The sequence below is a fragment of the Phoca vitulina genome, unplaced genomic scaffold, assembly GCF_004348235.1.
Source record: "Phoca vitulina isolate PV1807 unplaced genomic scaffold, GSC_HSeal_1.0 scaffold41, whole genome shotgun sequence".
NCBI classification, from domain to species: domain Eukaryota; kingdom Metazoa; phylum Chordata; class Mammalia; order Carnivora; family Phocidae; genus Phoca; species Phoca vitulina.
In genome coordinates this window covers 14,342,513-14,368,797 of record NW_022589744.1, presented here as the reverse complement: position 1 = coordinate 14,368,797, position 26,285 = coordinate 14,342,513, and the positions used below count along the sequence as shown (strand labels likewise).

General features: G+C 56.7%; 1 protein-coding gene across 3 annotated transcripts in view; it reads left to right on the top strand.

The window, feature by feature from the left end:
* RBFOX3 (RNA binding fox-1 homolog 3) overlaps window positions 1-26,285 on the top strand; it is a 413,554-nt gene that overhangs the window by 92,517 nt on the left and 294,752 nt on the right. For all 3 annotated transcript variants that reach the window (XM_032429503.1, XM_032429501.1, XM_032429502.1), the window contains exon 2: window positions 6,358-6,504. The gene's annotated coding sequence lies outside the window, so the exon portion shown is untranslated. The remainder of the gene's footprint in view (window positions 1-6,357; window positions 6,505-26,285) is intronic.

The following is a 26,285-nucleotide window of genomic DNA, read 5'->3' as shown; positions in this document are numbered from 1 at the left end:
CTTGACGTCTCATGTGAGGCCTTATCCCTCCTCTGCTGGATTTCTGGTTTGCTCATCATCCTTCCCTCTGTAGTGCAAGCCCCTTGGGGACAGGCCCGTGTGGTGTTCTCATCTGTGTCCCCAGTCTCTAGTGTAGGAGGGACTAGATGGGTGCTCAGTGCTAGAATGATGCTTTTGGGAAAGCCCAGCCCGCAGGAACCAGCTGCCCTAAAGTTCCCCAAGGGCCTGAAGCAGGGCTCTCGGTCCGGCTCATTGATTCCTAGACTCAGGAACCCAGGCTGACTCGGTGAGGGAAGCATGGAAGATGCACAGGGGAGCCTGGGAATGCTTTGAGTCGTGCCCTGGGCAACTCCTTCTCACCAATAGGTTGTGTGCAGTGCAGTCACAGCTGGGCTGGAGTTCTCTCACATTTGGGGAGCGCTTCTGCTTCGGGGCCTGGAATCCCTGGGGCCCCCACTTCAAGCCTGGCTGTCACTGGGGTCACACAGCCCCCAGCCTTTCCGCCAGAAACTGCTTTCCCCGACCTTGGGGAAAATTGCTTCCCAAATTACACCCCTCCATTTCCCAAGCGTTAAACACAGTGCAGAGGACACATAAATTGCATAAGGGCCTTCTCATTCCCGTTGGATGCGTTGAATAATGTAACATTCCAACAATACCTAAAGGTACACTGTATTATTAAAACTCACTGGTGTTAAAGGAAGAAGAAGCCGCAGCTCAGCTACAGTAGAATTGTCACCGACTCCCAGTAGATGCCAGGATAATAAAATCCAAATTATTACTATTATTTTTTTTGTCAGAGATGGGATTCATAAGGCATGAGGGGAGTCAGGAACGAAGCTGTTTTCTGGCTTAAAAATGGAAGGAGGAGACTCATGTGTTCAGAATATTATGTATTCCCTATCATCTTTACTCTCGTGACGAAACGCCCCGTGTTATTCTTCCCCCGGCTCAAGAGGTGGCCAGTTTTGCCTTCTTAGCATGTCTTATGTCACGCCCTGGGTTTGGTCATTGGCTTGTGTTGGGGGGAAGCAGAGACTGAGAGGCATCAGGGAGGGGAGGAATTGGACAGGCCAGCGCCATCACCCCGAACGGTGCCAGAGGTCGGGGGGGACAGAAGCCGGGAGAAGGGGCACGAGCAGCGGGGAGGGGAGCGCTTCAGAGGGAAATGAAGACAGGAAGCGATGCGAGTGCTGAGTCCCCGCGGGCGAGGGCTCCGTGTCCCACCGGACCGTGTGGTCGGTAGGACAAGCAGCTCCGCTTGGTTTGGATGTGTCGGTGGTTTTTAAAAAACGAATCCCAACCCTTGCCATTACGTTGAATTGGCCAGGTTTTACCACAGTACAAGTGACAGGCAGCTTTGCCTGAGTTTAAGGTGTGTGACATAATGACTCGTGGTAGGTACGTGCTGTGAAGAGGCCACCACAGTGAGGTGGGGTGACATCCGTCCCCTCACATGCTCACACGCGTTTTCCCGGGACGACGAGTTTTGAGATCTACTCCCTTGGCAGCTTTCCCATTCACAACACAGCGTTGTTCAGTGCAGTCCCCGGCTCACTCACCTCCTGACAGCCGCACCCCATTCCCCGCCCCCGCCCCGCCTCTGGGAGCCCCCGGCTTGCTTTCTGTTGCTCTGGATTTCCTCGACTTCCTGCCAGGCAGAGCTGGTGGAGGAAGAGGTTCCTCCTGGCAATGAGATGAACCAGCGAAGGTGTGGTTCGGGGAGAAAGGCCCCATTCTGAGATGGGCGAGCTGAGCCCCCTGGGGTTTGCAGAGGCCACTTCCTGAGTCCCTCTGGGACATCGAACGGGAATGTAGACAGATGAGGGGTGCTCCGAGTTCAAGTCCTGAGCTTGCAGGGCTGCACCTGCCCAGACAGGGCCCGTGTGCCTGCCGCAGGCCCAGGGAGGGGGCACAGCGTGAGGGGCGCCGGTGGGGTGTCTCTGCTTCTCTGTTGTTGCCTCAGCTCGAATCCTACATAAAGCCACTTCCTCAGATGACCCCAGTTAGAAAGGACTATTGCCGTCCCCAGCCTGCCCTTGTGTCCCCAAGTCCAGGGCTGCCTTTCTCTTTGAAGATGTGGAAAACCAGCCTGAATGGATGTCTTGTGCTGGGGCCCCTCTCTGCCTGGGAAGCTGTGAGTGTGGGTCTCTGGGGGGCTCCACTGTTCACATGCGGAATGTGACCTCACCCCCACCTCTGGGCACCAGAGACCCTACCACCCACAGCCCCAAATGAATGGCAGTGACGTCCGCTTGCTGGTTTTCAGGTTGGCGAGGACACGTTCCTCACCTGTGCGCGGCTCACCTAGACGTGCCTTCTCCTTCCTTTCCTTGTTCATTTAACGGATGCTGACGGAGTACCTGCTGAGCACAGTGCTGAGAAAGACCAACTGGGGGCTGCCCTCGGACTAAGCTTTATCCTATTTTGATGATGATGATGATGATGATGGTGATTTGGCCGGGTTCTCCCCCTCCCTTGATCTCCTCTACCCTTCTCTCCCCCTCCCAGCCTTGTAGTGGGCTGAGGACAGGGGTCCTCAGAGAGAAACAGAGGGGCCGACTGCCCAGTCTCTCTCAGGGCTGGAGTTTGAGGGTGGCCAGAGGATCTCCCATCCATGCAGGTCTGTTCTAGCAGGAGCCTCTGCTGGGGCTGGTGCCTATTTGTGTGTTGGTTTATTTTTTGCAGAAGACACTTTTTAGAAGTCCCAGTGTTTATTTTTCTATCTTCTCTCCCTAATGGCAAGAATCCCAACAGGAGGCCTTTTGGGGCCAGGGCACCAAAGGCAGCCCCAGCTGTCTGCCCCCTTGGGAGCAGAGATGGGAGCTGGGCTGGCTCTGTAGCCACCATGGGCCCCGGAGACTTTAATTGGCAGCTGAGATAGGGGGACGGGTGGGAATGCGCTGGAGAAACCTTCCCTGAGAGTGAACCCTCCCAGCCTGCTCCCTGTCCTTGCCCTTGGTAGGACCACACCTAGTACTTTCCAGCGCCAGTTCTTTCCCCGGGATCACGTCCTTCTGGGGCCCCCACTACCTATGTCAGCCTTCCTGGGAAACTTCAGCCTCTGTCCACCCCCAAATTATTTTGAGGGCTCCCCCATCTAAAGTGAGGGGGTTGGATCCTGAAGAAGCAGGTCGAGGGGGTGGGGGAGAGTCCTGGCCACCAGTGAACCCATGTGCCCACTGGCCCTGGGGTTCTGCAGTGTGGGGGGAGGCCCACCCCCTACAGCAGGAGGCACAAGGATATGGACATTGACGGTCAGCAGTTGGAGGCTCCCTGCTTACCTCTGGCCCCGGGCTATGCGCTGGCAGAGGCCGGAACCACAGGCACCTGCCACTGTGCTTGGTGCGGGGTGGGACACAGTGAGCGTGGTTCCCAGGAGGGGGACGATGCAGCCCCCTCCCCTGATGGATTTGGGACAGTAGGCTGTGGCCTTGACCCTGGGCCTCAGCTAGGCAGGCCTGGCCGCCTTGTGCTGTGAGCACCGTGGGCCTTCTGCTGTCCTTTTTTTCCTTCTTTTTAAAAAGATTTTATTTATTTATTTGTCAGAGAGAGAAAGAGAGCACAAGCAGGGCGAGCGGCAGAGGGAGAGGGCGAAGCAGACTCCCCTCTGAGGAAGGAGCCCGATGCTGCGGGACTCTATCCCAGGACCCCGCGATCCTGACCTGAGCTGAAGGCAGACGCTTAACTGACTGAGCCATACGGGTGCCCCTTTTCTTTTCCCTTTTCCTGGAGCCAGCCTTGGGGCCTGGAGAGACTTCATGGCTTCTTACTTGCTTGGCCTTTTGTCTCTTACCTTGTCTGTTTTGTGAAGATGGAGGTGGGACCAGTCCCTCCCGCTGGCAGCTGGTGAGTCCTGTGTCCCTGAAAACCCCAGGGCAGAGGCCCCCGGTTCTGCACGGTGGGTGGTGGACGGTCTTTCGTCCTGCAGAGTAGGGGAGACCGCGCAGTTTCAATCAGGGACAGGCTGTGAAATGAACTCTCATTTAAGGACACAAAGGACAACCACCGTTGGTGAGGCCGGCTCTCGCCCTGGGTCCCCGAGGCCTGGCCGGGGCAGGGCTGCTTGCCCCGGCGGGGGTGGGGGGAGCTCAGGGCTGCTGGCCCAGTCCCAGTGACCCCACGGCCCATGCTCCCCCATCTAAGTGAGCCCCGCTGGCTGTGTACCACCCAGCAAAGTGAAATAAGCTCTCCTTTCCAGGCCTGCGCGGCTCCCGAGGGGGGTGTGCAGAGTCGGGGCACCGGGCACACAGCTCAGCACACAAGTGGCGGGGGGCCGGTGGGGGGGACGTGAAGGCATCACGCTGGAGAAGGTGACCCGGATTTCAGGAATTGTACATAACCATCCATGTGCTGGGGAGAGAGGAGTTTGGGGGCTCCCTGGATTCTTGTACAGCCCCTCTCCCCTCACTGTCTTTGCTCCCTGTGCCTTGTCATCTGTCCTTCTTGGGTTTAGGTCCCCGTGGCGCTGTCTGCCTGTCCACCCTGCTGCTGTTCCTGTGGGTGTGGCGCAGAAGGAGTTCCAGCCTTCTGTGCTGGCTGCTGAGGGTCAGGCGCTTGGTTCCAAGAGGAGCCTGCCTACCTGCCCTGTCTGCCCACCAGCTTGGTCACCACCTGGAGCCGCCTCTACCGGGGCTCCCCTTCCTCCTGCTGGGCCTTCCCCTGGCCACCTCTCCCACTGCCTAACTTAGCACCAGCCCAGGAGAACAGGTCACAGACTTGCTTTTCGCATTGACAAGTGGCCTCCCGGAGCTTAGGGCCGTTTTCCGTTCTCTCCGATGCCCAGCTCCTGCAGTGTGCATGGATGGCGTTGGATGGTCACTGGAAAGGCGGGCGGGGTCTGGGCGTTTCTCCGCGGTTGGCGGTGCTCTGTGGGGTTGGCCCTGCCATGTGGGATGTGGGTGGTTCTCCTTTAAGGAACTGGATTTTAGGAAAAGAAACAAACTGGTAGTCTTTTCTTTCCTTTTTTTAAAGCTCCGTTGTGGGATTTCTGGTGACGTGCTAGCAGGAGCCAGTCCATGGAGGCGGGCTGGGGGAACCAGTCCCCGGCCAACCTGGCTCAGGACCCTGCCCCAGAGCCAGTCTCTGGGGGCTGACCAGAGAGGAGGTCCTGAACGGGGTCTGTGTCCCGTCTGCCTGATGGCACGCATATGGGGTGGGGGTGAATGAAGCAAAGAAAGGACTTCTGAGGCCCAGGTACCCTCTACCTCCAAATAGCAACTAACCAGCCCCCTTGTGTTTCCTGGGAACCCTGACTCTGGGGTGCAATAAAGGACACTCTTCTATAGAAGCCTAATGTGTGCATAGGGGAGAATAAAAGGGGGTCGTTCATGCCTTCAGTCCTTCACCTGACAAACACCGAGTGAGCTTCGCTGTGTGCCAGGCACGGGGTAGGCTCTGGGGATCAGTATGGAGGAAAAGAGACCCAAGTGCTTGCCCTCAGGGCACTTGCATTCCAGGGGCGATGCATCTGTGTGGTAGCAGATGCCATCGGTCCTGGGGGAGGTTCACGGGGAGAGGCGGAGGGACTGCCGAGGGGGGCGGCCGCCGTGTTTGATAGGGTGTTCTGCTCGGGATTAGTCACTGGAAAGGCCAGATGTCAGAGTCCCGAGGGAGGGAGGGGCGAGACATGCAGTGATGTAGGGAAGAGAGTCCCGAGCAACGCAGGTACAAAGGCATGGTGTGTGGGGGGGCAGCCTGGAGGCCCGGGGGCTGCGGGGGGGGCACTGCCTAGGGTCCCAGGGGCAGAGGAAGATTTACCAGGACGCTATGAACCCACACACTGAGCAAGACCCTGCAGCTTATTTTTGCCTTCATCATCCTAGACAGCCCCCCAAATCGTGTAAGCGTCGGGGTCCCCAAACCTGGTTTCACCTGGCATGCTGGCCACTGTAGCAACTCTGGGTGTTTTCTCCCAGTGACACAGGACAGTGTTGGAGGGATATGTCAGGAGAGTGACATCACCCAAAGAATCTTTTAAAAAGAGCGGGACCAGGGAGTTTTGGCAATGGTAGCAGTGGGGGGTCCTGGACTCTGCACTGGGTGAGGCAGGAAGTGGGGGGGGAGGGGGCGCGACCAGACTGGGTGGGCCCAGCATGGGGAGGGGGTCAAAGAACAGTTGGGGGGTGCATCACAGTGGGAGGGCTGACCACACAGCAGGGGGCGGCCCACCTGCCGTTTGGGGATAGGGTCCTAATGTTTTGTTTCCCCCACAAGTTCCTCTCTGTCCCCTGGGGTGTGATCCCTGGTGGCCACACCCCCTCTTCTCTTGGGTACTCACACCTGTGTTTTTTTTATATTGAAAAGAGGATGTTTGCTTCAAAGGCATTTACATTTTTTTCTTTTCTTTTCCTTCAGGTTGAGAATCTGTCTCTGAGAACCTGAAGCTTTTCCTGTTGATTCTCACTATTTTCCCAGCAAACTTCCACCCAAGAAAGTTCCAGAAAGAACCCCCGTGGGAGACCTCCCTGCTACAGCGAAGCAGACCTCACCCACCACTACCAGGTAAGGCTGCCGCCGGCCAGAACAGTCCTGGGAGTCTGGGTTTGCGACGGAAGAACATTTTATTGGCGCAAGGGAATGGCAGGGTGGGGACGTTCTGCTTGCTCTGGTGTGAGGATCGCCGTGTTTTGGGGGGGCTTGGGGGTAGGATGGGGAGTATCGGCAGATCCCCGGGAATGTGCTGGCTTGAATTTGTAAGGAGTACCTGCCGTCTGTGACCTGAAATCCATCAGCCTGGCTGCAGGGTTATTATCCTAGGAAGGAAGGTGGACGGGGTGTGGTGTCCCCTGTCTGGTGTCCGTGCGAGAAGCTGCAGAGGCCGAGGCCTGGTCTGACCTTCCCCTGCCCAGATCTCCCTGCAGCCCCTCGAGCAGCACTCATGCCTCCACCGGGCTCCAGAGGGGACCGCCTGATGGCTCCATTCCACTTCAGCTGTGGCAGAAACCACCCAAGGTTAGCAGGTTAGTGGCAGACCCTTGCAGGCTCGGGGCCTGTCCCCCATCAGGCCGCCCCACTTCAGACGCCAGCCACAAGTCTTGGGGGCCACTTGCACTTCTGACGTACCAGCTACAAATTCCCATGACCTTCAGTTTTGATAATTTGCTAGAATGACTCTCAGAACTTAAGAGCCATACTGATGGCTACGTTTTTATAATAAAGGACACCCGTAGGATGAGGTCTGCTCTCCCTCTGTAGGGTTAGAACAGGTCACCCTTCCAGCATATCCACGTGTTCACCCGTCACCAAGCTCCCTGAGCTTTGGGTGTCCAGAGTTTTCCTGGAGTCCTATTATGTCATCGGCCACAAGACTGGACCCTGTCTCCTGCCCCTCTCTGTCCCCTGAGGGAGAAGGGAAAGTTCAGCTCTCCAATCGGTGCTTCTCTCGAAGGACCCCGAGCCCCGAGGCACCCAGTTAGCGGGAAGTCAGGTGTGGGAATAACAGATGACACTCCCATCCCTCGGGAATTCCAGAGGCCAGGGACGAAACCAGACAGGGTCTGGATCACATCACCAGGAAGCTCAGTGCAGCCCCGCTCCCTGCCGAGACACTGCCCAAAACTGGAGGGGTGGGCTCATCCAAGGCAGGGCAGGAACGACTCGAACCCCTCGCCCTGCTGTCTGCCTGTGTGCTAACGCACACGATGCCAAGGAGAATTCTGGGCAAGGAGCTGAGCGCACAGGCTGGCCTCTCTAGTATCCTTTAAGAGTGCACAGAATCAGATTCTGTACCGGGTATCGGGGCATCTCTGGGCATGCGCTGCTTATTTCTGCCTCAGGGTGTTTGGGGCCTCTCCTTCAGTGGGTTGATGTGCACTGACTGGTCTGCGTGCTGTCACTCAGCTGTCCTCGAGCACCCTGACGTGCTGACCCGGTGGTGCAGGCCGGAGATGGGGAGACAAAGCCAAGCCCTTGCTGTTTACATTCCAGTGGGATGAACCCACATGTAGAGTAAAGTCAGGTAGTGCTGAGGCTCCCCCAGGACAGTCCCGGGCAGGCCGCGGAGGCTGCTGCTCTGGGCAGAGGCTGATGGGAGCGAGGGTGGGAACCAGCCGACGAGGCCTGGGGAGAGAGTGGTTCTGGCAGAGGGTCTGGCGAGTGCAAAGGCCCCGAGGCATGTTGGAGAAGTAGCAAAAAGGGCTGGTCTGGCAGGGTCGAGTGGGGGAGCAGGGGAGAAGGTGCAGGGTGTAAGTCAGAAGCTTCTGGGCCAGGAATAAGGATTCGGGATTTTGTCTTAAAGACGGTAGGAGCCATGGAAGGGCTCTGAGCAAAGGGTGGAATCAGCAGATTTGAGTTGTATGCAGATGACATTACCTTCTGTGTGGGGATGGACGGGGAGGGAAGTCAGAGCAGAAGCAGAGCGCCTCGAGGAGGCTGCTGCTTGTCCCAGGGAGGGTGGCTGTGCCGTGGACCCAGGATGAGAATGATGGGCCCGCTGTACTGTGGACCCAGGATGAGAATGGTGGGCCCGGGGACATGTTTGAGATGAGAATTCTAAACAACCACCCTTCTACACTGAAATGACTCTGTCACCCCATCGCTAAACCTTTGGGGACCCCTTAGAGAGCCCGCAGAGGAAGATCACACCCCCCGGCTGTACTGGGACAGAGGAGCCTGGTCACGTGCTGGTTTGGAAAGTCTCGATCTCATGGGACCTTCTGACTCCTTCAGCTCTGGGGTCCCCACGGTGTTACCATAAAACCACCTGCAGTGGGCACATGGCCTGGGGCTGACCTCAGTGTGGGCCAAGCCCCCCTGGGGTCATGCACCGTCCCCTAAATCTCAGGATCCTGGTTCTAAGCCCGTGCACGCGGTGCCGCCCCCGAGGAAGGGCACCAGAGCGCCAACATCCTATGGGCAGGTGACCCCTTGGAAGACACTTTTCCCTGAAGGAGATTGCAGGGTCCAGCCTCAGGGAAAAAGGTCAATTCTTGGGGTTGTCAAAGCCCAAAGCACCAGACCGGTCGGTCCCTGATGGCAGTTCTGGGGAATTCGGGGCTCAGGGGGGCCTTCACAAGCTACTGTCGACTTGGAGCTGCTCCCTTCTTTCCAGCCTCTCATTGATCTGAAGGCAGGCTCTGAACTGATGAAATGGGCAGTGGCCATTTGCGTCTCCTTCCTCCCAGGGGGCCGAGTCGGGGAGAGAAGGCACCAGGGGAAGACTCTGGTGTCCCAGCCATGCCCAGCAGTTTGAAGCCTGCAGAGGAAGCCGGGCTGAATTTTGCCTCCACTTCAGGCAGGCGGTGGATCTGGGAGCAGTGGTCGGGGGAGTGCCGGCTCCTGAGCCCTGCAGACACCCTCCACCTGGCAGCGCGGCCCACCCGGGGTCCCCGCTCTCCTCGAGGGGGCCCACGCAGGGGCTCCAGAGGGAGCCAAGCCCACCCCCGGGCGCCCCAGTGCATCGGGTTCTGATGTCTGGAAGGAAAGTCAGGGAGAGGAGCCGACCTGCCATCCCTCCCCCACTGCGGAGGCCCCTCCCCCGGATTTCATCACCCCACCCCCCACCACGGAGCGCGCCTTGGCCTCTGCGGAGGTGGTGGGCAGGAGAGCCGGCTGGGGATGGGGATCTGGGGGAAGCTGGGGGGGCGGGGCTGTGAGGTGCTCCTGCACACCTTCCATGGTGGTAGCGAGCCACTGGGGAGCTGCCTCCTCAGAGCGCTTTGGGGTCAGTCACGGGCAAGGGCAGGGCAGGCGAGAAGCTGCCAGAGCCCCTGCTGTTCCATCCCCTTGGACACGGGGGACCATTCAGTGTAGCTCCCCATCACACAGAATCGTCCTTGCTGGGGGCCTGGGGGGCTCACCTCCTCTACCTTGGAAACGGTCCCATAAATTAGATCCCATTTTAAGGCTTATCCTTTAAATATGGATTCAGTTTGGATTTTACTGTAAATTCTGAGTCCCTATTAAAAACATGGATGGAAATTAATCTGCTACAAAATGAGATTTGTCTCTTATGTGCGGTGGTGGAGGCCTGGGGCAGATCAGTGCTTCGGGGCGCTGGGGAGGGAACCCGCTTGCCAGCAGCCTGGAAAAACTCATGGCGGGTGTCTTGACTCTTCCATCCCCGGCCCTCCCCTGACCCTCCGTCCCCCTTGCCATTCTCACCTGACCGTCTGAATCCTCCCAAACTGCTGAACCGCTGTGCTGTGCGTCAGGGTCACTCCGACGAAGCAGAGGGTACCGCCGGCTATTCCTTCTCCAGATGTTTGTGGGGTGGGGGGGCCACCTCTGGAGCCGAGCGATTAAAAGGTCTTCTACCCTGACCTCCAGCCCCTCCCAGGGTGCTCCTGAAGCCTGCAGGGGAGGAGAAGGTCCAACCACAGTTCACTCTTCCTGCTCACAGAGACGGGCTTCGGGCCGGGCCAGAGGCACTTCGTCAAGTGCGTTTGAAACATGGCCCTGTACGGGGCATGCATGTTCCCGAAAGCAGGGGCTGCCCGGCTCTGGTGTTGGGGCAGAGGGTGAGCGTGTCATAACTCTGTAGCCGATGTACGTCGGGCGTTGCCCCCTTCAACACGAGAACCCCAGCCCCCCCCCGCCTTGGGGACGGACCCCTGAGCTGCCATGTGTGATTTCCCATAAATCATCCCCGAATGAGTGCGCTTCCTGCACCATCCATCACGCCCCGTCTCTTGTCTGCTTGTTTTTAAAAGCTGTTAAACTGGAATCCATCACATGGCATCCTCGGGGGGCCAAGCTGAAGCAAAGCCTGCCCGCGTCAGCAATATTAATGTACACAGAGCTTTCTAGAGCATCGAGGTAAACGTCTCCCCCGTGGTGGGGAGAGGGAGAGCACGGCTTTATCTAGTTGCACCAGACGCCAATGGGATGTTTTTCTGACGCTTGCAGTTAATACATCCCTGCCACGCGTGAGGGAGTCCCGGTTGCCGCTGGTGGGGCAGGGGATGCCACCTGAAGGGTGCGGCCGGTGCATCTGCCTTCTCCTAGGGCCATCTCACTTCTTCCTGGACCTGATAGTTCCATTTGAAGACTCTAGCTTGAGCCCGTCTTTGGAAGCATGGATCCTTCTAGGAACATCCGTGGTTCCTCTTTTCTTGCTAAATGTTTTTTGGAAAGGAGGATTCGGGGAGGGTGTTGAGATCGGCTTTAATCCTTGCTTCTGAGCACTTGCTGCTGGAACAGGTTCTGGGGATGTGCCCTTGAGGAAGGGAGAGGAGGAGGACCTCATGACTGACAAGCACCGCCTCCCTCCGTCCCCTGCCCTTCCTCCAGGGGTGTGAGGAAGGCCTGGAACCTCCCCAGCAAATCCTTAGCACCCACGGAGTTGAGCAGTGTGGCTTTCCCTCCAGGAGCCCCTCTCCCTGTCCCAGGCAGGTGTCGCCAACCTTGGAGGCAATGGGAATGCGTGATCCCCATCTGCTTCTGGCTTCCCCGCTATCCTTTTCTTTGCCCCATATTTGTTGGTCAAAGAATAAAACTGCTGTCAGCACTGGTGAGACATTTGTAAAAAATAGAACAGGTCCCTGTTTTCTCCTGGTGACTCTGGAGCTGTGTCAGTGAGCAGCCCTGGGGGCTGGGCGGGCCTGGAGGGCACGGTCACAGCAGCCCCTCCGCAGAACTGTCCAATTAGAGCCCATTAGTCACTCAGTGTGTTGAAGCATTTAGAACAATTAAAGGTGAGAAGCGTTTCCAGCTGCAGCGGGTGCTGGTGCTGGAAGGCAGGCTCTGCTGGCTGCTCCCCACACGGAAACCGGCTGAGATGAGAGTGTGGGAGTCGGCTGCCATCCTGCGGGCGCGGGCCTGGTCCCCCGGCCTCAGCGCTCGGAATTCAGGTGCTCCGTGGGAGCGTCCTGGGGCCGCGTCCACACAGGAGCAACAGCAGAACCGATTCTCCCAGTTCTGGAGGCGGGATGTCAGAAATGAAGGTGTCAGCGGGCCGCGCCCGCTTTCGCAGATCCTGGGGGTTGCTGGCAGTCGTTGGCTGGGAAACCCAGCCTCTGTCACCACATGGCCACTCCGCTCTGTGTCTCTGTCCCTGTGCCTTCCCGTGTGTGTGTGTGTGTGTGTGTGTGTTCCCAATTTCCCTCATCCTGTCAGGACACCAGCCATTGGATTAGGCCCACCGTACTCCAGTAGGATCCCATCTTAATCCTTGATGACATCTGCGAAGACCCCCAAGTCCAAATAAGATCACATTCACAGGTTCTGGGGGTCAGGCCTTCAACAGATGCCTTTAGGGGACATCATTCTACCCACTGTGTCTTCCAAGACTTCCAAGACTGTGACCTCTACACGTCCCCCGATGGGCCCCGCCCCCATGGATTTCACAAGGACGCTAGGACGCTTGTCAGTCACTCTTAAGACGATGGCGAGAATGTGCCTGTAGGCCCATCAGGAAGTGAAGGCCAGAATGACTCTGAGCTGGAAGACAGGACTTCTTGGTCAGACCCTTCCCCGAGGTCACAGGACCTCCACTAACAGAGAGCAGTGGTACCTGGTGGTCTCAGCTGAGATCCTTTCTCGTGTCCTGGATTTGCTCTCCTCCCCCCGCCCTTCCCACCATCCCACTGTTGAGATGGGTCTTGAGAGTGAACCAAGAATTAAAAAGCCAGACTCCAAATCCAGGCCTGAAAACGAACAGTTGGTGGGGCAAGTGTGGAGCACATACTTTCGTTCCGCGGGTGAGGGCGTCCCTGGAGGAAGGAAGGGGGGCTTGGAAGGAGAAGTCGGAGCGGGGGAGGAGGAGACCTGGGGAGGCCGTGGGACCTGGTGTTGGGCTACGGTTTAGGAATGAGCCAGCTCTGAAGACGAAGGAGGCCAGCAGGGTCCAGGAGGAATAAAGTCAAGCCGACGATGGCAGAAGTGAGAATCCGAAACTGGGTGGGGGGGGGCGCGAGGAAACTAGAACGAGAAACAAATGGCACCGGCACAAGGAGGAACGCAGGCAGGAAACAGAGCCTGGGGACACGCTGCATGGATGCTGACGGATGCAAAAGTCAAATGTGGGCGAGGTGGCCTTCTGGGAAAACTTTGTTCCCGATCCGCCTTCCTGTGTGAGGCTGAGCATCAGAAGAAGGGCCATGTCTTAGGGACGACCTGGAAAATGGCTGTTGCCATCCACAGGTGCATGGAGGGGAGGGAGGGGCGATCTTCATGCTTCGGGATGTTGGTTGACGCAGGTACACACGCGGGACCTGAAGGGTCCCTGTCACACAGAGTCGTGCCTGGAACTTGTGACTTAAAGATGTCCCAGCTGGAGACACAGGTGGGTTCCAGGGGGATCGGCACCCATTCATGGATTCTGCGTTCAAACTGGCTTACGATCCAGGGGCCGTGAGGGTCTGTGGGCCAGCCTCACCCAGAGGGTGACACTGTTCTTTCTGATCCCACTGCCCAGCGGGCACCCATGCGGTTCCCTGGGGTCCTCCCTTCGTTCCTCTGCATCGACATGCGGGCTGGCAGTGAACTTCACTTAAAGGGCAAACGGCAAGCAAGGATGTTTATGGATTGGGAGAAAATTCTTTTTTTATCCGATTTACAAGGACACATTAGGTATTCCCAGGCCTGGCGCTTTCAAAGACATCTGTGTTCTGTGGGGCAAAGAACAGAAAAGGAGTGTCAGCAAATGTCTGAGGAAGAAAAATTAAATTGGAAGTAGAGGTCGGGACAAGCCCAGCTTTAGTTCCATGTGTGCGCGTGTGTCAGAGGGAAAACACGGAGGCAGGCCAGAATCATTTTTCTCTGCTTCTTTGGGGTGGGAGAGGAGGTAGAGCTTGGACAGATGGTGTTTTTGAGTGACCTTGTGTCACCGAGTGGAGTGTTGCTGAGTAATGGCTGGAGCTACAGGAAGCTCGCAGGGTGTGGCCACCCGCCGCTACCAGTGGGGGTTAATTAGGATGTCAGCATTACGGAAGAACCTGGAAGCTATCAGAAGATAAACCCAAGAACCCAATTCAACCAAGATCAAATAGCATGCTCCTAGAACACCTTCATGTGGGAGGCATCTGAGGGCCTGGGGACTCTAATGCGGTATCGAAGGCGTGGAGATGGGTCAGGCTGACGTCCTGGGGTGACACGTACACGCGGGCTGTCTATACAAGGTTCCCATTGCGGGGCTGACTTGGGTCATCCCTGGGAATCCTCATGACAACCCTATGAGCTGAGTTCCACGAGGAAACTGAGCCACAGATGAAGGATTAGCATGGGGCCATCCAGAGTTGGAACCCACAATGGCTCTCTGGGGACGGCCCTCGTTCAGGTCCCATGTTTCGAACGATCCAGATCAGAGCTAGTCAAAGTGAGGGGTATGGACAGAGCCTGCCCGTGAACTGCTGCCCCTGGAGTGAGCACCGAGAGTCGTTTGTAAGAGTGATTTTATGTCTCGTGGATCTATTTAAAGAGTCATTGGACTTTGTATGTTGTCTTTTTTAGTCCGTTTTTTCCAATAATCCCTTTTGTATAGCGTATGTGTTCCTTATGTACAGCCTATATTTCCAGTGGGTTGGAAATAAAACGACCCTTCACCACAGGTGCTTTGGGAAGGCCTGACAAGAGAGGGTGCACAGGTCCGCGCTCAAAAGCGGGGAAGCCCGAGTAAACTATGTCGAGGGCTGGCATGCCCAGAGCGGGCTGCGGCTTTGGGAATGTGCCACAGTAATGTCAGGTGTGTGTGCTCAGGCTGCCCTAACTGGGAACACAGACTGGGTGGTAAACACATGTACTGTCTCGAAGTTCTGGAGGCTGGACTTCCAAATTCAAGGTGGCGGTGGGGGTGGTCCCTTCCGAGGCCCCTGTCCTGGGCTTGCCGAGGGCCGCCTTCTCCCTGTGTCCTCATGGGGTCGTCCCTCTGGGCATGTCTGTGTCCGCATCTCCTCTTCCATGAGAATACCAGCCATGGGTGGATTAGGGACCAGCCCATGATGTCATTTTAATGTAACGACTTCTTTAAAGGCTCCATTTCCAGATACAGTCACATTCTGAGGTGGGGGTTAGGGCTTTAATATCCAAGTTCTGAGGACACACATTCAGCCCATAACAGAAGGGATTTTTCTGTACTGTTTTTGTAATTTCTTGTGAGTCATAAATGATTTAAAGATAAAATGAAATTTTTAAAATTATTTTTTAAAGATTTTATTTATTTATTTGACAGAGAGAGACACAGCAAGAGAGGGAACACAAGCAGGGGGAGCGGGAGAGGGAGAAGCAGGCTTCCCTCTGAGCAGGGAGCCTGATGCGGGGCTTGATCCCAGGTCCCTGGGATCATGACCTGAGCCAAAGGCAGATGCTTAATGACTGAGCCACCCAGGCACCCCTAAAATGAATTTTTTTTAAGGATGACACTCCTCTCCCCAAAACAGCCCAGCCACTGTGGTTCCTCTCGGCAGGGTCCCAGCAGGCATGCCGATCGTCCCGGGTTTGGGGCAATGACTCTCTGGGATGGATGCCAAGTTGGCATGGCCCAGGTCCCACCCTCTCTGTTTTCTGTCCTCTGATGCTGTCCCTCCCAGTCTGCACAGGGTTCTATGCTATCCACCTGTGGAGGTTCTCTTGGGTCCCTGTCTCACCCCTCCACCAGTCCTTCTTCCTCTCAGGTTTCTTAAGGACACTGGCTTCTGCTGCTGCTTTGTTTCTCCCATAGCTCTGCGCACAGTAGGTTTCCATGAAAGGCTTTCCATAGGATGTCTTCGATACAACGTTCTAGACAGTGCTTTCATTCTCTCTCTCGAAATGCTCTCCCTTAACTCTGACAACAGTTGAATCATGGGTTACATATGGCCCTGTAGGTGTGATGGAGGGATCGTCAGATGGGGCTGTGATAGCAGATCTGTGTCTGCATGCCCTTCCTCCATGGCAGACCCTGTCCAAGAGGATGGGTGCAGCATTCCTCACTGAACAGTGTTTACAGGGTACTTATCCATCCGTCTGTCTGTTCACCCATCCATCCATCTATGTATTTTTCATCCATCTATGTATGTGTGTATGTATCTGTCCATCCACCCACCCATCCATCCACCCACCCACCCATCCATCCATCCATCCTTCCACCCACCCACCCACCCGTTCATCCACACACCCGTCCGTCCACCCACCCATCTGTCCATCTGTCCGTCTGTCCACCTGTCTGTCCATCTGTCTGTCCACCCATCCACCTGTCCATCCATCCATCCATCCGTCCATCCATGCATCCACCCACCCATCCATCCATCCATCTATCCATCCATCCATCCATCCATCCACCCATCCATCCATCCATCCTCTCTTTCTCTCTGGAAGTCATTGTTTATTTTCATTGCTTGTTATTATTATTGCAAAGTTTGTTTTGAAAACTTTATTCTCTTTTAATCTTATTGGGATGGTAAGGACAAATGATCATGGTTGTGTTTCCTTGCTTAACTGAGGCCTGTGGCAGCTCCCAGGACTCAGCAAAGCCAAAAGGCAGGAAAGCTATGAAAAGGGGAAAGAGGGAAGCCAGGCAGAAGGTGTAGGGGATGTGGAAATATGCCGGAGGAGCTTTCTGGAGTGACGGTCAGGACTGATGTGTGACCTGTGACATCTGACTCTGATGTTCAAGGTCTGGCCCCCTCGAACCTGTCCTGCCCCCTTCCTGTGTTCTGGCTGTCCTGCCCACATTGTTGCCTCTCTGGTGGTTCCTGTCCCCCCGCCTCCAGCGGGGGAACATCCAGCCCCTCCTTCCAGGCCAATTGCAACTGCCATGCCTCCATGAGGGCTTCCTAGGCCCTCCCCTAACCTCCCAGGCAGGATGGATCACCTTCCACTGTGTCCCCGACACTTGGCCATTCCGTGAGTGAGCACTGACCACCTGGGTTGTGGTTGCCATCCGTGAGGCTTCCCGGTCAGAGCCCTGGGTCTCACCTGGGGGTGACTGTGCCCTCCAGGGGACACTGGCCATGTCTGGAGCCCCTTCCTACAGCCCCCCACCAGCAGAGAATGACCTGGTCCAAATGTCCACAGTGCTGTGTGGGGGTCAAGAATTCCAGGGTTACATGATGCTCCTAAGGGCAGGATCTGGCCCTCGGGTTTGGGGTGTGGATAGGGTCCTTGGGTCTCCAGGCTCCTACAGGTGCCCATTCAAGGGGATGTTCTGCGTCTCCAGTGGGAAGGGAAGCAGGCTGTCAGGGGTGCTGTGGGGGAAGCTTCGGGGCTCGGGAGGGAGGCCACATGATGCCCAGTCCCTGTGTTGGAGAAGGATTTCTCTAGGTCCCTGAGCCCATGGCTCCTCCGAGGGGAGAAGTCGGAGCCTGGGCTGCAGGAGAAATTGGAGGCTCAGAGAGCACCATGGGAGGGGCCAGGCGAGGGAGGACAGCTTCAGGAGACCTTGTTCAAGGTCTCCACCCAGGAGCACTCACAAAACCTTAGTGGAGAGAAACAGTGAATTCTGAGGAAAGACAATAATGAGCTCAGTTAAAGTAGAACACGGGGCACAGATGTACCAGCTCACAGAGCCTGGCATGGAATGGGTCCACATGAAGTCCCACTGGGTCCTGATGATTGCTGGCCATGGAGCCTCGGGTGAGAGTGAGGCAGGGCCCAGGGTTAGCTGCCCACCCTCGCCGTTGGGGAATGGGCAGGAACAGAAGCTGCGGGTTTTGAAGCCTTTCTTTCCCAGGCAGGCAGGGCAGGGAGCAGGGATGGTAGTGCTGGCCACAGTGTCCAGCTGGGACATGCTTCACGGACATCACGTGGCTGTGTCCCCAGCATCGCACCTGCCTTTTCCAGGCACCGAGCACAGGAGCCTTCTTAAAAGAAGAATAAATTGGACCAGAATTTGGAGACAAGACCATATGAGTTTTTCCATCATCCCTCCTCCTCCCTCCTCCCTTCCTGTGCCCGGCTCCTTCCCATCTGCTCATCACCTGACAAAGACACCTTGCTTTGGGGAACTAGAGTAGATGGGGAGAGAGGTGACCCGCGGCCTCTCTTAACACATCCCAGACCCACCATGCATCCTGTAGACATGTCTCACGTGGAGGGAAGGTAGCCCTGAGCTGGGGCTCACAGACCCTGTTTCTACCTCATCAGGACATGGCCCACATGGGTTCTGACACCACCTGCCAGCTTGGAGCCCTTCCCACCTGGTGGCATCGATCCCCAGGTGAGGGGAGCCTGGGCCTCACTCATCGGCCGTGAGACACCTGTCTCCATCTAGACAAGCTGACCCCTCAAACCAGTCCCTGGGCCCCATGGCAGCAACGGCGCCTGTGCCCAGGAGAGAAATGAGCAAATTCGCTTGCTTTCTTTGGGGTGTGTGTGTGGGTGTGTGGAAGAACTTTCAGGAAAATCCTCGTTTCTCATTATAAAACAGGCTGATATTTCAGGCCCACCTTCTGGAAGCACCGAGGGCCCTCAGATTGCTGGCGGAGGGTCACCTGTGCTGTGTTGTCAGTATCCTGAGTCACTGCATGCCATCCTCTGCATTACCCCCAGTCTCCCAGGACTGTTCCAGATCACCCAGGTCTGGGGAAGTGCATGATGTGTCAGCTGAATGGTGGTCAGAGGCTGTAGTGAAGCCCGGGGACCTGGAGCTAGGGGACGGAGAATGACCACCAGGTTGCGGCCCCTCCTGACACCTTCCAGGAGTCCCTTCCCTGCACCGGCCCTGAGCTGCAGAGCATTTCCGCATAAGCACTCAAGGCAGGGAAACTTATGGACCACCCCTCAGATTTGGAAATGGAGCAGACCTCTGGGCTGAAGGGTTTGGCTGGGGTTGTTTCTGAGAGATATGCAGACAACCAGAACCTTTGCTCAGAGAGAGGTCGCTGCCCCCTCCAAATGTAGGGAGCCGAAAGCAACGTCGGGTCTCTGCAGGCATTCTGTTCGGGTGACCTGACCCTCGCCGTGCAGAGCCAGTGACCCTGTGTCCACCCCTGGGGCAGGCAGATGAGAGGCCGTGGGGGGCTGGAGCCTGGCCCCCACCGCGGGATTTCCCCCACCTCTTCCCTTGCTGTGGGTCCAGGGGCAGGTCCTGGAGAGCCTGGGGCGGTCTGGGTTGGAGCCTTCCAGATGAGGGCTGGCCCCCGGCTGCTCCTCGCATGGCGAAGGCACAGACCCGCCTAGTTAAGATGCAGGGAGTGTAGTGCTTGGAGAAATTTAGATGTTTTTTTTTTTTTTTTTGCGTGTGTGCTTTTGCATGTAAATGTGAGTAGGTGCTGTCCTGATTGATGGCAATTAGCATTTTCTAACGGGAACAGATGTTCGGATTGCCAGGAGGCTGGTACCTAACGCCCACACCGCCATCTGCTCGCTGGGCAGGGCCGGAGGAAGCGCCCCGGCCCGCGGCCCTGCAGCCTTCGGTGGTGTGAGATTGTTTTGGGGGGGTGGGGAGAAAAATAATAATAAAGATGTTTTCAGGGTTATAAATAGTTCATGCTGTGTAGGACGGGATGGAGCTTTCTCTCCGCCTCGCAGCCCGCATTCTGTGTGAACAATGGGAGTGGGGAAGGGGCACACAGGGTCAGCCCTGCGGCGCATCGGTGAGGGGCGGCCTGGGGGGGCCATGGTGGAGGGTCGCCGTGCCTTGAATCAGTGTGCGGCTCGGAAGACCAGAGGAAGGATGGAGGTAACCGAGTTGGCAGGGAAGGGGCCGAGGGAGAGGTGCGGCGGGGGGGGGGGGGCGGGGCTCCACTCAAGGCTTGCTCAAGAACGCCAGACGGACGGCAGCGTGGACTGGGGGGGCACCCCGTTGTCCCACTTGCTGCCTGGGGGCCTCACGAGCTGGCTGAGGCTCAAGCCCTTCCCCTGGGAAACTGGGGAAGCATCCCTGGGCTTCTGGGAGGAGTCGGGGTGAGTCACACACAGCGTGGCCTTGGGCCCAGCGCATCGCCAGGGCTGGCTGGCACGGGCCGGCCTGGTGCCCAGCTGTCTGAGGGGCCCCGGAAGGCAGGCCCTGGCCTCAGCGTGCCTGGCTCCTAGCCTTCTCCCCTTGGCCAACCCAGATGGCCCTGCTGCTCTTCCAGTAGCCAGCAGAGACATAGTCTCTTTCTTTCATTTTTTTTCCTTTTTTTCCTTTTTGGCTTCTTAAAGCAAAACAGTTTGTTTGTTTGCTTGCTATAAAAAGAGCCGCCTCCCACCCTCCTCCCCTCCCTCTCTCCCTCCCTCCCCTGGGTGGCAGTCAGCAGCTTGCAGTGGCCTCCCCCAGTCCGAGCCTGCAGCCAGCACGCTCCTCCTGAGGCAGATGTCTGCGGGGGAATCTGTTGCCTGTCCCCAGGCCGCCCCGACAGATGTACCAGGCTTTAATTGGGGGCCTGAGCGGCCCGGCAGCCTCCTCTGTGGGCGGAGGTCCGCTGCTTGGCTGGGCTCATTTCCTGCTCTTGGACCGGTTCTCAGCCTTGGGGGGTGTCTTCCCCCAGCCGCGGACCCTGCGGGGTGCATGGGGCAGGCATGGAGGCCCATCCGCCGCAGACGGTCCCTTCTTCTCCGGGCGTCGCTAATGTTTTCCTGGCAAAGCGCCTGCCGTGTTGGAAGTGCTCTGGGAGGAGAGGAAATATCCTCGTCCCCTTGGTGGGGACGTGGGATCGGGGGTTTGCTCTCCCCATCTGGATCTCCTGGTCCAGGTCCAGCAGAGCAGCCGCAAGCTTCCCGGACCTGGAGGCTGCCAGGGCCTCCGCACTGGAGGCAGGAGGAGTTTGTATCTAAAGGGGCGACCCCGGGGGCCGATGGTGCCACTGGGGGCGGGATGGTGGCGCAAAGCGGACATGGGCGGGGTGCCTCCAGGGGAGGTACAGGTCAGACCACCCCTACACCCAGGCTGCAGAAACTCTGGGGGTTTACAGATGGCAGCCACTGAGTCAGGTCCTGGCCTCGCCTTAGAAATGCGGCCTCCCCACGTTTATCCCTTGGTGTCTGTGCTTTCACCCTGGGTCCATGTCCTGCTGGCTCCGCTCTGTGGACCTGACGTCTGGGTGTCTCAGCCTAGCACCGTGGACATTGGGGGCGGGATAAATTCTTTGTCCTGGGGGCTCAGCAGCCTCCCCGGCCTCCGCCCCTCTGCCCACCAGGTGTGATAAGTCCCCCGACACGGCCCCCAGGGAGGCATAATCACTTCCGCCGGGACCCACTGTTAATTTTAGAGTGACTCCATTTCTGACATCTAACATTTGAGGGCTTACCGTGTACCAGGCACGTTGTAAGCCTTTACCAGCATTTATGCCCCGTAACAGTGTCATGAGGGAGTGGCTATTACTTGCAGCCCACAGAAGAGGAACCTGGGGTTCAGAGGGGTCTGGGGACTTGCCCGAAGTCACATGACTAGTAAATGATGGGGCTGAGACTCAGAGCCCGGTGGACTGACCCAGAGCCTGCGTGTTATCAGTCGTTTCTCTATTGTTACTGATCTGTTGCTACGTGGTGGGTGCTGCTCTAGGAGCCTGGGACCCATCGGTGGAATGTACATTCTAGAGACGGGAGGTGGGTGACGAACGTGGTAAATTATCTGGAATGTTAGTGCGTATAGTAGTTTCCTAGGGCTACCATAGCAAATGACCGCAATCTGGGGGCTGAGCACAACTGAAATTTATAGCTTCATGGTTGTGGTGGCCGGAAGTCCAAGATCAAGGTGTTGGCAGGGTCGGCTCCTTCTGGAGGTCTGTTCTGGGCCTCTGTCCCAGCGCCTGGGGGCCACCGGTGGTCCTGGGGGTGCAGCTCCGTCACTCCTATCTCTGCCTCCGTGTCTTTACGTGGCCTTCTCCCCGTGTCTCTGCATCCACATCTTCCCTCCACTCTCTTATGTAGGCACTGGCCACTGCATTTAGGGCCTGCCCAAAGCTGGGATGCTTGCAACTTAAGATCCATAGCTAATTACATCAGCATAGACCCTGTTTCCAAATCCGGCCACATTCTGAGGTTCTGGGTGGATGTAAGTTTTGGGGAGGGGGTGCCATTCAAGCCACTAGAGTAAGTGATGCTGGGCATGGGAGTGCGCACACTGTGTGCTGATGATGTGGAGGGCACAGCATGCACACGTGGTCTGTGATTCTTCAGCGGGGAAGCTCCTCCTAGAAGTGCTGCCAGGGTTCATAGGAGGAGGAAATGTTTGGAGAGGTGGCCTGTCCTCTCCTCTCTCCCCTTCCTGGCACGGCTCTCTCGGGAGGCGGGGGGACGTGCGCATTGTGAAGCCGGACAGCACCCATCCCACCCGTCCCCTGTCTCCCTTCGGGCAGCCACCAGTTTGTTCTCTGCATTTATGGGTCTGTTTCTGATTTGTTTGTTTGTTTACTTTGTTTTTTAGAGTCCACATATGAGTGGGATCATACGGTGTTTGTCTTTCTCCATCTGACTTATCTCACTTAGCGTAATGCTCTCTAGATCCATCCACATTGTCACAAATGGCAAGATCTCATCCTTTTTGATGATTGCATAATATTCCATTGTACATATAGACACCACATTGTCCTTATCCATTCATCTGTAGGTAGACACTTGGCTGCTTCCACATCTTGGCTAATACTGCTATTAATGTAAGGTGCATGTATCTCTTTGAATTAGCATTTTAGGTTTCTTTGGGTAAATAGCCAGTGTTGGAGTTACTGGATCCTCTGATATTTCTATTTTTAAATTTTTGAGAAGCCTCCATACTGATTTCCTCCTTTATTCATTCTTCACCAAATCCTGCGCCTCCTGCGGTGTTTGTGGAATGAAAGGATGCATGAGTCATCATGCTAGGTCCTGGGGATCCCAGATGAACAGGATGTGTTTCTGCCCCCGAGGAGCTTGTTGTCTCACAGAGGAGACAGACATGCTGCAGGTTATCTGTCCTTTGCACTGAGGGCAGAGCTATGTAGAGGCAGAACAGATACTTTGGGGGTTCAGTGGAAGGGCTTTTGAACTGGGTCTTGAAGGATGCATAGGAGTTTTCTGGGGAGAAAGAGGTGGACAGAGAACTGCATACAGAGAGAAGGCATGGAGATAAGGAAGGGCACAGCTTTTTAAGAGGGTGAGAGAGGTTGGCGGGAGTGTGGGAAGTAAGGTTGGGGGACTGGGGCCCTAGAATAGTGGTCCTGGGTGCCCTATGGGGGGAGGGGCAGCTAGACCCGATGAGGGTGCTTCCTGGGGAGCTGACCATGGTGGTCACGTGGTGAAGGATGGACCAGTGTCCTTTTGAGAATTTGCTACCAGAGTTGGGACAGAGAGGATGAAGCTCTGGACTTGAGTGGGAGCAGGAGAGACAGAGGTGTCGATGTTTCCCGATTGTGGTAGAATTTCAAAGTTTACGATTTGGTGGCATTTAGTGCATTCACAGTGTTCATGGTGCAGCCCTCACCTCCACCTGGTTCCAGAAGGCTTTTGTCATCCCACAGTGAGACCCCCCCATCAGCAGCCACTCTTCATCCCCATCCCTGAGCTGGCAAACATTAGTCCATTCTCTGTCTCCACGGATTTACCTATTCTGGACATTTCATGTCAATGGACCACCTCTGCCTTTTGGAGAATGATGTAGTGCATGTCTGCACCTCTTTTGTTGGTGTAACTGAGCAGCTCAGGTGGTTTTGATGGTCTGACGTAAGGATCACGTCTGAACATGGATCTTTTCCTGGGCTGGTGTTGATATGTGGTCCGATCCTCTCTCGTGATGCTGGGCGGTAAGCGTAGCCCCCGCGAGCCAGCGATCAGCACGGTCAACAGCCTACGTACGGTAACAGCCATCCTGTCCCCACATGGCCACCGCTTGTCACTTTCTGTGCAGTGTTCACTAAATGACACCAGATGGTCAACACTGTATGGTAAGATAGGCTTTGTGCAAGATGCTTTTGCCCAACTGTAGGCTGACGTGAGTGTTCCGAGCACTTGGAGGCTGGGCTTGGCTGAGCTATGACTGTAGGTTCAGTGCATTAAATGCACTTTTGACTTAGGATATCTTCAATTTGGGATGGGTTTAGTGGGGCGTAACCCCATTGTGAGTTGAGGGAGTTCCGTATTCCACTGTATGAATTGACCACATTCTGTGTATCCGTTTGTATGTTGAGGGACTGTTGGCTGTTGTGAGGCACCACATTTTTGAGGGCAAATTCCAGCACTCAGAGCATGTTTGTTGAATGAGGAAATAAAACTATGCCCCCGAATCCCTTAATCCTCACCCTTAAATCCCCACCCCGCCACCAGAATGTCGACATCCCACCTGCAAGGAACAGGTGTCCCAGTGCCTGCTGTGTTGAGGGGTCTTATTGTCAGACTTTAGGAATGTGGCCATCATTGGGGTGGCTCAGAAATCTCAGAGTCTGTGGGATGCCCAGACCTACCCCTCACCCAGCGTTCCCGTGCCCAGAGCCTTCCCTGCTCCTGGCACCCTTCATCTCAGGCGGGGCACCACCGTGCCATCACCCCCTCTGAGCTCTGACTGCCCCGGGATCCCCGGGACTCCCGGTTCCTGGAGAGACACTGAGTCTGGCATTAGAGGTAGGTGGAGGGCAGAATCCTAACCGCTCAGCTCAGACATTCTCCTTCCGCTGCCCCTGTGTCCCACTTGCTCCAGACAAGATGGGGAAGAATACCAGCCCATCTCCACTTCACAGCCAGCCTCAGAGCCCTGGGACCCTGCACCACTGTCCCTGTGAACCTCATGAGCGAGTCAGGCTGGTGGGAGGCGGGGGGAGAGGTCCTGAGGCCCCGAAACCCGGATGAAGGCTGTGGAGGCACCAAGGGGAGGGGTTCAGCCAGGTGTGGAGGCTGCAGAGACCATGCAAGTGGGAGACGGGGGAGGGGCAGGGGTCCTCTCTAGGGGGGGAGGGCAGAGCAGGGCCCTGGCGAGGGTGGTGTCCCAGGGAATCCATGACCCTCACCTCCCGATGAATCCTCTGTGCATTTGGGGATCAGCCCAAGTGGTCACACCTTCTCACCCCTGGACCCTCCTGATGCCGTCACATTGGGCATCAAGCTGCCCCCATCAGAAATCATGGTTTGTTCACTAGTGCGTTGGTGGTCTCCACCCTCTGGATTCGGCCACCTGAGGACAGGGTCCCGCCCCGCCATGTGCAGCGACTTTGTTCAACACACCTTGTTTGGGAGCAGAGCCCTGCTGAGCTCCCTGCTGCCCGGTGCTGCCGCTGTCCTGGGGCAACAGGATGCTCTGATTCTCCCCAAATACGGGGAGGGTGTCTGCAGCGGGGGGTGCCGGGGACCCGTGGGTGCTGCCTCCCTGGGACGAGAGGGTGGAAGCATTGAGACAGCCAGAAGACCTTGCAGGAGTTGGCAGTCACGTGCCCGGCTGGGTGATTCCATGCATCTCTGGAAGTCGGCGAGATTAGAAGGGCCGTTCCCTTGCTCATGAGCTGTATGAAGACCCCCCGGTCCTCTGGACACCCCCACAGGAGAGGGCGTCAGAATGCTGAAATGACATGTGTCACCGCACAGCCAAGCTGTCAGGTCCCGCCACGGACAGTCTCATCCACTCTGAAGTCATAACGAGGGCCCAACAGATCTGGCGGTGGGAGGGGTGGGTCAGGAGCACGATGCGCCCAGTCTTGGGGTGAGTCAGTGTCACCTCCTGGGGGTGGGCTGGCCCTCTGAGAGCAAGGGTTAGAGAGTCGGAGGGTGCATGGGGGCTTAGGGGTGTGAGGTTGATGCTGGGACATGCCTGGCTGCTGAGAAATGCCCTCCTGGATGGCCGGCATTGAGAGGGCATTTCCTGCACTGGATGTCTTACCCCAGGACCGGGGTATCCGCTCCCCAGGGCACACGGCCTGCTGTCCGCCCCGAGCCTCCACAATGGTGGACCCGAGCCCTTGGGGGCTGAGTTGGGTCCCTGGTCTCTATCAGCCATAGTTGGAGACCCTCACTGCACCCCTCCCCTTTTTACGAAGCTGCTGTGTGTTCCAGGAGCTGGGGGAGCAGGCGGAGTGGTGTTGTAACAGGGAGGGTAGATCTTGGTCCCCCAGGCACCCTGGCACTGGGCACCGGGCAGCCCAAGGCCCCAGAGGGACAGTGTCTGTGGCTGTGGTAGCTGTTCCCAAGACCCAGTACAGAGGGGTGCAGCCTCGGGGTGGGGGGCTCTGGAGCTTTGCTCTTGCAGGGACATGCACATGTCTGCACATGTTAGCACACTTATGCATGTCCACACATACTGAGCACACGTCTGTACACATCCGCACACAGCAAACACATATGCACATGCCTGCACATGTCCACACACATCAGCGCACATACGCACACGTCTGCACATTAGCACACTTATGCACACGTCCACACATACTGACCAACTGCATACTTCTGTACACATCCACACACATCAGTGCACACGTCTGCACACGTCCACACGCATCAGCACACATGCACACGTCTGCACACGTCCACACGCATCAGCGCACATATGCACA